We start from the raw sequence: 13,253 nt of genomic DNA on the forward strand, positions 1-13,253 counted from the left end.
ACAACAGGCACCTCTGGGGGAAGGGAAGGGGTGGCACCTCAGCCGGATGAGTGTACAACGCTAGATCCACGAGGGGGCTCAATGCCCACTGTTCAATCCTGGGGAGTGCAAAGCCACAGTCTAAGTCTCTACAGTGGGTGGGTTGCCCACTGTTATATCCTGGGGAGTGCAAAGCCACAGTCTCTCAAGTCTCTACAGTGGGTGGGGTGCCCACTGTTACATCCTGGGGAGTGCAAAGCCACAGTCTCTCAAGTCTCTACAGTGGGTGGGTTGCCCACTGTTCAATCCTGGGGAGTGCAAAGCCACAGTCTCTCAAGTGGATAACAGACTCCACTGTTTCTGGAGGAGGAATGGTGCCCAGAGTGCTTCATCCTGCCAAGGACTGAGGTAGTGGATGGATATCTCCACTGGTTCTGGAGGGGGACTGGTGCCCAGAGTGCTTCATCCTGTGAAGGACAGAGATAGTGGATGGATCTCTCCACTGGTTCTGGAGGGGGACTGGTGCCCAGAGTGCATCACTCACCCCGTGACGGACCCAGTTGCGTCAGTGCCCCTGCCGCTCATGGGCTAGCGGTGCTTGAGTTGGCGGTCCTTCATGGCCCAGCGGTGCTTGTGCTGGGGGTCCTTCATGGCCCAGCGGTGCTTGTGCTGGCGGTGCCCTGTTCAGCGGTGCTTGAGTTGGCGGTCCTTCATGGCCCAGCGGTGCTAGTGCTGGCGGTCCATCATGGCCCAGAGGGGCTTGTGCTGGCGGTGCCCTGTTCAGCGGTGCTTGTGCTGGCAGTGCCCTGTTCAGCTGTGCTTGTGCTGGCGGTGCCCTGTTCAGCGGTGCTTGAGTTGGCGGTCCTTCATGGCCCAGCGGTGCTTGTGCTGGCGGTCCTTCAAGGCCCAGCGGGGCTTGTGCTGGCGGAGCCCTGTTTAGCGGTGCTTGTGCTGGCGGTGCCCTGTTCAGCAGTGCTTGAGTTGGCGGTCCTTCATGGCCCAGCGGGGCTTGTGCTGGCGGTGCCCTGTTCAGCGGTGCTTGAGTTGGCGGTCCTTCATGGCCCAGCGGAGCTTGTGCTGGCGGTCCTTCACGGATCTGCTGGGCTGGGACTGGCGGTGCCCTCCTGGGCAGCTTGGCTGGGGCTGGCGGTGACCTCCTGGGAAGCTGGGCTGGGGCTGGCGGTGCCCTCCTGGGCAGCTGGATTGGGGCCTGCGGTGCCCTCCTGGGCAGCTGGGCTGGGGATGGCGGTGGCCTCCTGGGCAGCTTGGCTGGGGCTGGCTGTGGCCTTCTGGGCAGCTAGGCTGGCGGTGGCCTCCTGGACAGCGGGGATGATGGCGGTCTTCTCCGCCGTGCAGCTCTTTCTTGTGGCCCTTCCCCACCTTGGGAGGTGAAACAGCTGAGGGACAAGGGAGCTCCCATCAGAGGACGTGTCCGTGTCGCTGGTGTCAGCTCCTGTCCCCGCCGTGAAGCTCCCCTCGCCCTCCGTCCCACTGGTGAATTCCGAGTCCGTAGTCTCGCCACCCAGGTCCATGTGGGATGCAGCTCCCTCGTGCTCCGGTGCCACTGCTCCTCCGCCTGATGATGCTAATGCACACAAGAACAGGGAGAACACAAAAAGGGGGGGGGACGACAGAAGAAAGACATGTTGAGTCCATGGATTACCGCTTCCGTTGGCGGACAAGACAGACACAGAAGCCCCCTGCACTACGCCGCACTTTTGGGCTCCACTGTTCAATCACTGGGAAATGGCCTACAAGCCTATGGACGACATCTGCACACATAGATGACACAGGGGCATGAATAGCTGTACTTGGCACTCTACAGAGGTGGGCTGGGGTGCCACATGGCCTGCCTTACGGAGGGGCCTTGCCTACGGAACTCGCCCTGGCCCTGGGAAACCCACAGCCCTCCTCCCCCACCCAGACAACTCAACTGCACGCAAAGTCAGCAAAATGAGAGTGTACTCACCCCTTGTGTCTGCTGTGATGCCCTCAAGTGCCCATCCTACTCTGGGTAGACCACCGCCAGGATCCTGAACATCAGGGGGGTCATGGTGCGATGGGCACCCCTCCCACTTTGGGAGGCCATCCCCAGCTGAGCCTCCGCCATCTTCTTGCTCCAGCGGCAAATGTCCTCCCATCTTTTCCGGCAGTAGGTGCTCCATCTGTGGTAGACCCCTAGGGTCCGGACGTCCTTGGCGATGGCACGCCATATATCTTTCTTCTGGTGGGTGCTGACCTACATGAAATGTACAGGGGAAGAAGAGAAGTCATTACCAACTGCACCGTCAAAGTGATTGGCCCCCATCCCTACCCTTGCCATGTGGCACATGCATTCACCGTCTTTCATGCACGCAGCACTCTCCCCCCTTCCTTCTTACATCCAGCCCTCTCCACACAGGCATAGCCCATTCAACATGCTCCCTGTGTACTTACCTGTTTGTCTGGAGGACCGAAGAGTAGCATGTACAGAGGGAGGACCCCATCCATGAGCTTCTCCAACTCCTCTGATGAAAAGGCAGGGGCCCTTTCCCCGGACGCACAAGCCATTGTCTCTTCCAGACCGAGGTCACAGCAGCCCTTGCAGTGTAGGTCCTCTCCTGTCGAAGATCAGGTATCGAGTGATTGAACAGATAGAAAATGGCGGTCACGTCTGCGGTGGTCACGTCCGCGGCGGTGCGTACCATCACCACCGGCGTACATCGTTATTGGCTCCTGGGACCCATAGGGTCCAATGTTAACCAATACAGCATTGCGCCGCGGTCTCCGACCGCCTACCGCGACGGTGTACAATGCCCGCGCAGTTACCTCACATCCCATTGTCCCACTTTAGAGGTCAGGCCGCTGCCATTTCAGGGGCCCACATGGCCTCATTTTCAACTGCGTCACACATACCTAGGCCTAGTCTCAACACACATACAGGCCACCTTTTGTGTATGATTGGTGTTCTGTGAAAACTGTGGGTACGTACCTCTGAGTTGTTTGACTCTATGCTCGCTGTTGTCCTTCAAAGGCAAAGTCCACTAGGACATGTGAGGAGATGGCGGCATCCTCCGGTGTACCGACCATTGGTGGACCTGTCGACAATGGAGGAGCGACATTTGATAATCACCTACAGGTTTGACCGTGCCACAATCCAGGAACTATGTACCCAGTTGGAGCCAGACCTGATGTCAGCAATCCGCCATCCCACAGGAATCCCCCCTCAAGTGCAGGTGCTGTCAGTGCTCCATTTCCTTGCAAGTGGGTCTTTTCAAACAACTGTGGCCATGGCACCAGGGATGTCCCAGACTATTTTTTCCAACGTATTGTCCAGAGTGTTGTCTGCCCTTCTGAAACACATGCGGAGCTACATTGTTTTCCCTCAGGTGGAGGATTTGCCTACAGTGAAAGGTGATTTCTATGCCCTGGGACATATCCCCAACATCATAGGTGTCATTGATGGGACCCATGTGGCTTTGGTTCCCCCCACAGGAGTGAACAGGTGTACAGAAACCGGAAGAGTTATCATTCTATGAATGTACAGATGGTATGTTTGGCAGACCAGTACATCTCCCATGTGAATGCCATGTTCCCTGGCTCAGTGCATGACGCCTACATCCTGCGGAATAGCAGCATCCCTTATGTGATGGGTCAACTCCAGAGGCACCATGTGTGGCTATTAGGTGAGCACCTGGAAGCAAGACAGTGGGAATGGTTGTCTGGGTATATCCCTACAGGTTAGTGTGTGTCTAACAGTTGTCCCTTGCCATTTGCAGGTGACTCTGGTTACCCCAACCTGTCATGGCTACTGACCCCAGTGAGGAATCCAAGGACAAGGGCAGAGGAAGGCTACAATGAGGCCCATGGGCGAACTAGGAGGGTGATCGAGCAGACCTTTGGCCTCCTGAAGGCCATGTTCAGGTGCCTCCACATGACAGGTGGATCCCTATTCTACTCACCAAAGAAGGTGTGCCAGATCATCGTGGCCTGCTGTATGCTTCACAACTTGGCTTTGCGACGACAGGCGCCTTTTCTGCAGGAGGATGGTCCAGATGGCGGTGTTGTGGCAGCTGTGGAGCCTGTGGACAGTGATGAGGATGAAGCAGAGGAAGATGACATGTAGAACAGGGACTCAGTGATCCAGCAATATTTCGAGTGAAATACTGGTAAGAATACAATCCTGCCTACTACATGTACTTTTACACTACTACCTCTCTCCTGTCTGTCGTTTTCACCCAGTGTATTGTTACTGAGTTGTCACTTTCCCTTACGGTTTCACAGATGTGGGTCCCACTGTGTGACACCTGCTTAAATTCCTCATGGACTAGAGCTGTGTGACATAGGTATGTTGACATTACTATTTCAAAAACATTTTGTCACTGTAATTGCAAATACACTATTTTGAAATCATAGACAGAGTCCAGATCATTTTGTGCTTTAGATGTGTTTATTTAAATGCAAAATATTGGAGGGGGAAGTTAAATGGTGAGGGGTGATGGAGGAGGAGTGTCCATGGCAGAGTCCAGTCTATTAGTCTCACGGGTGCATTGCACATATGGGCATAGGAAGTGGAGCTGGGGCAGTTTAATTTTGGACAGGGTGACAAAGTGGGACAGTAGGATGACAATCAGGGTGGTCTCATTTCTTGGCGGGGGTCTTGGCATCGTTTGTGGGGTGGTTCTCCGTCTGCAGGCGGAGGTGGTGGGCAGTTCATCGTCCATGGTAGTGTCAGGGGCCCCTTGTGGTGCCACAGTGTCCCTCCTGGTGTTGAGTACTTCCTTCAGCACCTCTACGATGGTGCCCAGGGTGGAGCTGATGGTTCTGAGTTCCTCCCTGAAGCCCATATACTGTTCCTCCTGCATGCGCTGGGTCTCCTGAAACTTGGCCAGTACCATTGCCATCATCTCCTGGGAGTGGTGGTATGCTCCCATGATGGAGGAGAGGGCCTCGTGGAGAGTGGGTTCCCTTGGCCTGTCCGCCCCCTCTCGCACGGCAGCCCTCCCAGTTCCCTTGTGTTCCTGGGCCTCCGTCCCCTGGACCGTGTGCCCACTGCCACTCCCCCCAGGTCCCTGTTGTTGTTGGGGTGGTGGGTTATCCTGGGTTCCCTGTAGTGGTGGACACACAGCTGATTGATGTGTCCTGGGGACGGAGGTATGGGCCTGCTGGGTGGGTGCTGTGCTGGTGTTTCCAGAGGGGGGAAGGTCTGTGGTGGCCTGTGCCTGTGTGAGGGGAACCGACTGTCCAGAGATCCCCGATGGTCCGGGCTGGTCATATAGATCCAGTTGGACAGAGCTGCTGTCATCACTGTGGGCCTCTTCTGTGGGTGGAGTGGACACGTCTGGACCCTCCTGTCTGGTGACATTGGGTAGGGGTCCTGCAGGGGTGGAAAGGCATGATTATTGCATCTGTGTGTGCCATGGTGTGTAATGGGTGGGTCACCCTGTACCCCAGTGCTTCCATTCTTGTGTGGGACCTTCTGTGATAATGGTTTAGGGGGGTGTATGGCTATGTGCAGTGGGCATGCTTTGGTGAGGGGTGTCCATGCTTTGGTGTTGCATGCAGGGCTTGGTGTTGGGATGGGTGGTTTGTGATATTGGGACATTTGTGAGGAGTTGGAGTGATGGGGTGAGGGTGAGGGCGGGGGCATGTGATAGCATGCAGGTAGGGCGGGGGATGTAATAGTAAAACTTTGACTTACCAGAGTCCATTCCTCCACCTACTCTTGCGAGGCCCTCAGGATGCAGAATCGCCAAGACCTGCTCCTCCCATGTTGTTAGTTGTGGGGGAGAAGGTGGGGGTCCGCCGCCAGTCCGCTGAACCACCAGGTGGTGTCTTGAGACCACGGAACGCACCTTCCCCCGTAGGTCGTTCCACCTTTTCCTGATGTCCTCCCGATTTCTTGGGTGTTGTCCCACTGCGTTGACCCTGTCCACTATTCTTTGCCATAGCTCCATCTTCCTTGCAATTGAGGTGAGCTGCACCTGTGCTCTGAATAGCTGTGGCTCTACCTGTACGATTTCCTCCACCATGACCCTGAGCTCCTCCTCCGAGAACCTGGGGTGTCTTTGACGTGCCATGGGGTGGTGTAGGTGATGTGTGGGATGGAGTGTGTGGTGATAAGTGTGGTGATATGTAGTGGTGTGTTGTGTGAGGTACGTGGAAGTTGTGTGGGTGATGGTGTTATGTGCCTATGGATGCTGTTGTACTTGCTGGTGGTGTCTCTCTCTGGCCTTCTTTCTGAATTTCTTTGTCGTGGGGGTTTGTGGGTGATGTGGGTGTGTGTTTTATATTGTAATGGGTGTGTGGGAGTGGTGTGTGTATGTGTCTCAGGTGTGTGTATTTTGAATCGTCCAATGTGGGGATGTTTTTTAGAAGTGTGTGTATTTTGAGCGCTGCGGTATGTACTGCCAATGGAATACTGCGGTTGAAAGACCGCCGCGTGGATTCGTGTGTCGTGATAGTGTGGGCGTATTTCTGTTGGCGTGACGGTGGAGGTTTTGTTATCGCCAGTTTATCACTGACCTTTGGTGTGGCGGACTTGTGTGGGTGTCTGAATTGTGGCGGGTTCCGAGATGTGGGTCATAATAGCTGTGGCGGAATTCCGCGGCTGCAGCGGTGTGTTGGCTGTCTTCTGCACGGCGGTAAGCGGCTTTTACCGCCAATTTTGTAATGACCGCCATAGTGTTTATTACTTGCATAACGTGTTTCGCCCGCAAAAACGGACTTCTGAACACGATTGGCTTGTGATGCCATAAAGTAGCGCAGATGGTTTATTTGCCTGCTGCAAAGGATATACATGTATTTAGCTGAGTGGATTAGTAAAGCCAGGCGTAACCTGCACTTTAAAACAAATGAAATGTATGTTAAGGGGGGCTATGGAGATATGAGGGGCACTTTTGCTAGGTGGTACTGAGGGAATTAGGAGAGGTCATGGGAGGCAGAGCACCAAAAATGACTGTCGCACTGGGTGCCACCAGTGCTAAAGGCTGTGATGATGGGTATGTGGTAAGGTGAAGTGATAGTGTGTCTTTTTTGTTGTTGTTATTTTCAGGGTCTTCGGAGAACCTGCTGAATCAGAGAAGAAGTGAAGGTAAGGTGACGATATTTACTATTGGACACATCAGACACACCCACGAGCAATTTTGTGACTCTATCTGCCTTCTATGTAGGTTAGTACTTTAGAGGTACAGTCTAGCCAGTAGCAGAGATGGCGTCTCATTGGATGACTGCTGCTCAAGCCCTAACTCAGGTTATGGAGGATAGCTCAGAGGCAGGATCAGAGACGGAGACAGTGTCTGAGGGAGAGGACAATGGAGCAGAATCTGGGAGTGATTTTTCAGTCGGCGGAGTCCTATCCGACGACACTTGTTCCAGTGATTCTGAGGGAGACGATGACGACAGTCATGCTGTCTCTTTGCAAGCACAGTCTGTGCAATGGGGCAACAGCGGGTTAGCCGATACCAGAGAGCAGGTGCATGCAGCCGCAAGCACAGAGAGAGTGCTCTCTTGGCAGCCCCCCAATTTAGTTCATCCCTAAATTCCACCTTTTACTGGTGACGCTGGATGTAAAGTCGATACGGCCAACTTTTTGCCAGTCGACTTTGTCCATCTATTTTTGGATGTTGACTTCCTTCAGGAAATTATGCAGCAAACAAATTTGCGAGCAGACCAATTTCTGAGGGAGCATGGAGGCACTCTAGGGCCCCATTCTAGGGCATGCCAGTGGACTCCCACTTCGCTGGTGGAGCAGATATTTTTGGGCCTTACGTTCAAAACGGGGTTAGTGCAGAAACCCACCTTGCAGTCCTACTGAATGACTCGCACAGTTTGAGTAACCCCCATCTTCGTACCATACATGAGCAGAGTTCATTTTTTGCTTCTGCAGCGCATGCTGCATTTCAATGACAATTCTGCTGCATTGCCCTGGGACCATCCAGACTATGACAGGTATTTCAAAATTCAGCCTGTCGTGGAACATTTGTCTGCCACGTTTCCAGAGATTTATACTCCTGGAAAGACTATAGCAGTCGATGAGTCCTTGATCCTGTACAAAGGACGACCGCTTTTCACACAGTACTTTGCAAGCAAAAGAGCTTGCTATGACATAAAGCTGTACATGCTGTGTGAGAGCTCTTCTGGCTATGTGTACAGCTTGAGAGTGTATACAGGGAAGGACTCTACCCTAAACCCTGCTAGTTGCCCTCCCGCATTAGGGGTCACAGGTACGATTGTATGGGAACTTGTCCAGCCAAAGGATTCCCGCAGGATCTTGTTTGCAAGAAGCTCCAGAAACCCCAGAGTACTGCATTGCTTTCCAACAAACTGCTCACAGTCAAGTTCTTGGATAGGCGTGATTTATACGTGCCACTACAATTCATGATGAGAGCACTTCCCCCATCACGGTTTGGGGTTAGATGGCCAAAGTACACAAGCCCATCTGTATACTTGATCATAATAAGTACATGGGCAAAGTGGACAAGAATGACCAGGTTCTTCAACCGTACAATGCGTGTCGTAAAACTCGCACTTGGTACAAGAAACTGTTTACCCACCTGATCCAGATGGCAACATATAATGCGTATGTTGTTTACCATCAGACAACCACAGGAAGACTCATGACTTGATTTCCAGTTGTCTGTAATTGAAAGCTCACTGCTGTTACAGAAGCAGCTTTGACCTCATATGTTCTGGAGGATGTGGCAAGGCTGCAGGAGCGACACTTTGCTGATCGCATTCCTAAAACACCCAAAAAGGATTGTCCATGCCTTCACTGTAAAAGGTGCTCAAAGCATGGAAAGCGGCAGGAGAGTCAGTATTACTGTCCCCAGTGCCCATTACAACCAGCCCTTTGTGTCCCTACTTGCTTTACGTTACATCATACTAAACCAAAGTTCTGGGAAATTGACTGAGGTGGAGCTGCGGTTGGGTAAACCTTTCAGTAGCTGTGCATGGATACCTAACGCCCATGGGCCACTGTTTTGTTAAGCAAGCAGCCTCCGAATTTTACTTCATCTACTTCAGGAAATCATGGACTTCCTTATGGTCTGCTCAACACCTATATGCACCGTCAGAACGTTGTAGGTGTTCTGCTCAATTAATGTGCATTATGTCCCCATACTGCATATACTAGTGGACAGAACATATGCCACATTGTCACAGAGTACCCTGTGTGGCATAATGTTGAAAGCATGACTGAAGTTTGAAGTGCTTGTTAGGTAACTTATGTATACTATACAAGGACCACCGTGATTGCCAACAAGACCCAGAGTAAGTGTCATAAGTCAAACAAATGTCCTTTCGGACATATTCACCAACATTTCTACTCGTCTGAAATTGAGCAAACTCAATTTGTAGCTTCACTTTTAAAGCAAAAGAAGAAGAGTTGGTGAATGAGTCACACAGGATATTTGTTTGACTTTTAACTTAAGAGAGCTTAGGATTTCTTCACCAGCATGTCTGCCTTAGTTTCAATGGTAGATATGCTCACTCATTATAAGGAATATGCCTCCCAAGGCATACTTGGACACCTCCAACTTGCATCCACAAACTAGTATAGGTTTGATTGGCAATTACACAGGATTAGTCAGAACTCTGATGAGAACGGAGACATGAATGGGTAAGGAAAGCTTATGGTAGGTGTGCCTTCATAGGGCTATTGCACAGGTAGAAGGCAGATGGTAAAGGTAGTACAGATGTACATCATCTACACTTATGGATTCAAACCCATTGGTGCCATCCCAGCACTGAAGGACAATGACATGTATGGGTCAGTGTTTGACCGGCTTTTCATGTTCATCTTCCATCAGAACTTAGAAGATGTTAAGTTTGCTGTATGATAAGTGCATTACAGTCACAGCACTGCACATAATGTTGGCTGGGACATATGCTACGTTCTCACAGACTCCCCTCAGTGCCAAACACTACCCTTTTTTATAGCCTATGACCTTCTCTTTAGGGAACATCACGAGAATTCACCAGCATGTCTCCCTTAGTTTCAAAGGTACATATGCGCACTCAGTTCGAGGAATAGCTTTGTGTGGCATACTCGGACACCCCCAACTTGCATACACAAACTGGAAGGAATTGGATTTAGCACAGTGAGTGCATTAAGTGTGCATGAAAAACATGTCTTCCTGAGCCTCGGTGGCTGTCATGGGAGTCATTAGTAAAGGTTTTTTACGCACGCATTCGGCAATGTTCAGGTTACTTGACAGGTGGTAAAATGCAGTCAAACTTATTCCGTTCTGTGGCGTGTGAATGTGATGGGCCCTTGTCTGGCAGCGGTAAGTTAATGTGAGTGCAGTGATTAGTTGGATTGGGCCCGTGGCTGGCTGTATGAAAGGGTTGTTTGTTGTGCGTGAATGGCATGTGAATTGACCATAAAGAGGGTGGCTTCATGGCTTACCTTCGGAAGGCTTGGTTTCAATATTCAGATATTTTGATAAGTATTCATGCTTTGAAACCATAATTTCTGGAGGTGCTAAAGCCAACCAGTGTGAGTGGTGGGTTAACTTTAACATACTAGTACGAGGGGAGTCCAAGGGTGCAGGACTTGCGTGGCTCGCACCAGTTTTCCTTCACCCAGAAGCCCCTTGAAATCCCAAAATGTGTTTAAAAACACTTTTGCCTTGATTTCAGTGACCAGAAGTCCAGGGATCTGCAGACAGCCACAAATTTTCTACCACTCAACGTTCCACTAACTCTCCAGTGAAAAACTGCCTCACCTTAGTGAGTGGGCAAGTGACACCAACAGGGAAATACCCAAAACGGATTGTAGAAACATCAAAATTACCTACCACAAAACAGCCTCGTTTTGGAAGATAGTCACCTGAGTATTTGGTCCTGGGCTCGGCAGCCATATAGGGAAACCTACCAAACCCAGAAATTTCTCAAAAATAGACACCAAGGCAGTCCACGGAAGTGTAGGGTGTTTGGATTTCACAAAATTTTCTTACCCTGAATACCCTGCAAAAGTGAAACATTGATTAAAAACACTATTTTTCCATGCTTTTTCATCACAGAAACTACAGGAATGTACAGGGATCCTCAAAATTCCTACCACCCAGTGTTTCTTCATTTTTCCTGATAAAAACACAACCCCACTTGTGTGCCTGCGCCTAGTGCCTGCGTCAGGAATGGATCACTACAGGGTTAACAGTAGCCCTCATGCAAGGACTACCATTGACCCATGTGTGATCCATTCCTGTTGCGGGCACTAGCCTACCCACACAAGTGAGGTACCATTTTTATCGGGAGACCTGGGGGAACGCTGAGTAGAAGGAAGTTTGTGGCTCCCCTCAGATTCCAGACCTTACCATCACAGAAATGTGAGGAAAAAGTGTTTTTTTGGCAGATTTTGAGACTTGCACAGGATTCTGGGAGTCAGAACCTGGTGAGAGCCCCACAAGTCACCCCATCATGGATTTTCCTAGGTTTCTAGTTTTCAAAAATATACAGGTGTGGTAGGTTTCCCTATGTGCCGGTCAAGCTAGAGGCCAAAATCCACAGCTAGGCACTTTGCAACAAGACAGGTCAGTTTTCTTTCGGAAAATGGGATGTGTCCATGTTGTGTTTTGGGGCATTTCCTGTCCCGGGCACTAGGCCTACCCACACAAGTGAGGTACCGTTTTTATCAGGAGACTTGGGGAAACACTGGGTAGGAGGACATTTGTGTCTCCTCCCAGATTCCAGAACTTTCTGTCACCAAAATGTGAGGAAAAAGTGTGTGTTTGGCCAAATTTTGGGGTTTGCAAAGGATTCTGGGTAACAGAACCTGGTGAGTGCCCCACAAGTCACCCCATCTTGCATTCCTCTCTTTTAAAAAATGCACAGGTTGGTAGGATTCCCTAGGTGCCGGCCGAGCTAGAAGCCAAAGTCCACAACTAGGCACATTACAAAAAACAGGTCAGTTTTCTCTGGGAAAATGTGATGAGTCCACGTTGTGTTTTGGGGCATTTCCTGTGGTGGGCACTAGGCCTACCCACACAAGTGAGGTACCATTTTTATTGAGGGACTTAGGGGAATGCTAGGTAGGAGGACATTTGTGGCTCCTGTCAGATTCTAGAACTTTCTGTCACCGAAATGTGAAGAAAAAAAAAGTGTGTTTTTGGCCAAAATTTGAGGTTTGCAAAGGATTCTGGGTAACAGAACCTGGTGAGAGCCCCACAAGTTACCACAACTTGCCTTCCCCTAGGAGTCTAGTTTTCAAAAATGCACAGGTTTGGTAGGTTTCCCTTGGTGCCGGCCGAGCTAGAGGCCAAAATCCACAGGTAGGCACTTTGCAAAAAACAGGTCAGATTTTAATATAAAAATGTGATGTGTCCATGTTGCTTTTTGGGGCGTTTCCTGTCACGAACATTAGGCCTACCCATGCAAGTGAGGTACCATTTTTATCAGGAGACTTGGGGGAACAGAGAATAGCAAAAAAAGTGTTATTGCCCCTTGTCATTCTCTACATTTTTTCCTTCCAAATGTAAGACAGTGTATAATAAAATACGTCTATTTGAGAAATGCCCTGTAATTCACATGCTAGTATGGGTACTCCAGAATTCAGAGATGTGCAAATAACCAATGCTTCTCAACACCTTATCTGGTGCCCATTTTGGAAATACAACGGTTTTCTTGATACCTATATTTCACTCTTTATATTACAGCAAAGGAATTGCTGTATACCCGCGATAGAATGAAAAGCCATTGCAAGGTGCAGCTCCTTTAGTGGCTATGGGTACCTAGAGTTCTTGATGAACCTATATATCCCCGCAACCAGAAGAGTCCAGCAGACGTAACGGTATATTGCTTTCAAAAATCTGACATTGCATGAAAATGTTACTGAGTAAAATGTGGAGAAATATTGCTGTTTTTTCCCCTCAATTCCAATATTTTTTTATTTAAGCTGTTATTTTCTGTAGGAAAACCTTGTAGGATCTACACAAATTAACCCTTGCTGAATTCAGAATTGTGTCTACTTTTCAGAAATGTTTAGCTTTCTGGGAACCAGCATTGGTTTTACACACATTTCTGTCACTAACTGGAAGGAGGCTGAAAGCACAAAAAATATTGAAAATGGGGTATGTCCCAGTAAAATGCCAAAATTGTGTTGCAAAATGTGTTTTTCTGATTCAAGTCTGCCTGTTCCTGAAAGCTGGGAAAATGGTGATTTTAGCACCACAAACCCTTTGTTGATGCCGTTCTCAGGAAAAAAAAAAACACAAGCCTTCTTCGGCATCACTTTTTTCAATTTTTTTTTAACAAAAATGAAATTTTTGGTGTATTTTGGCTAATTTGTTGGTCTC

Source organism: Pleurodeles waltl, chromosome 1_1, assembly GCF_031143425.1.
Source record: "Pleurodeles waltl isolate 20211129_DDA chromosome 1_1, aPleWal1.hap1.20221129, whole genome shotgun sequence".
NCBI lineage: Eukaryota > Metazoa > Chordata > Amphibia > Caudata > Salamandridae > Pleurodeles > Pleurodeles waltl.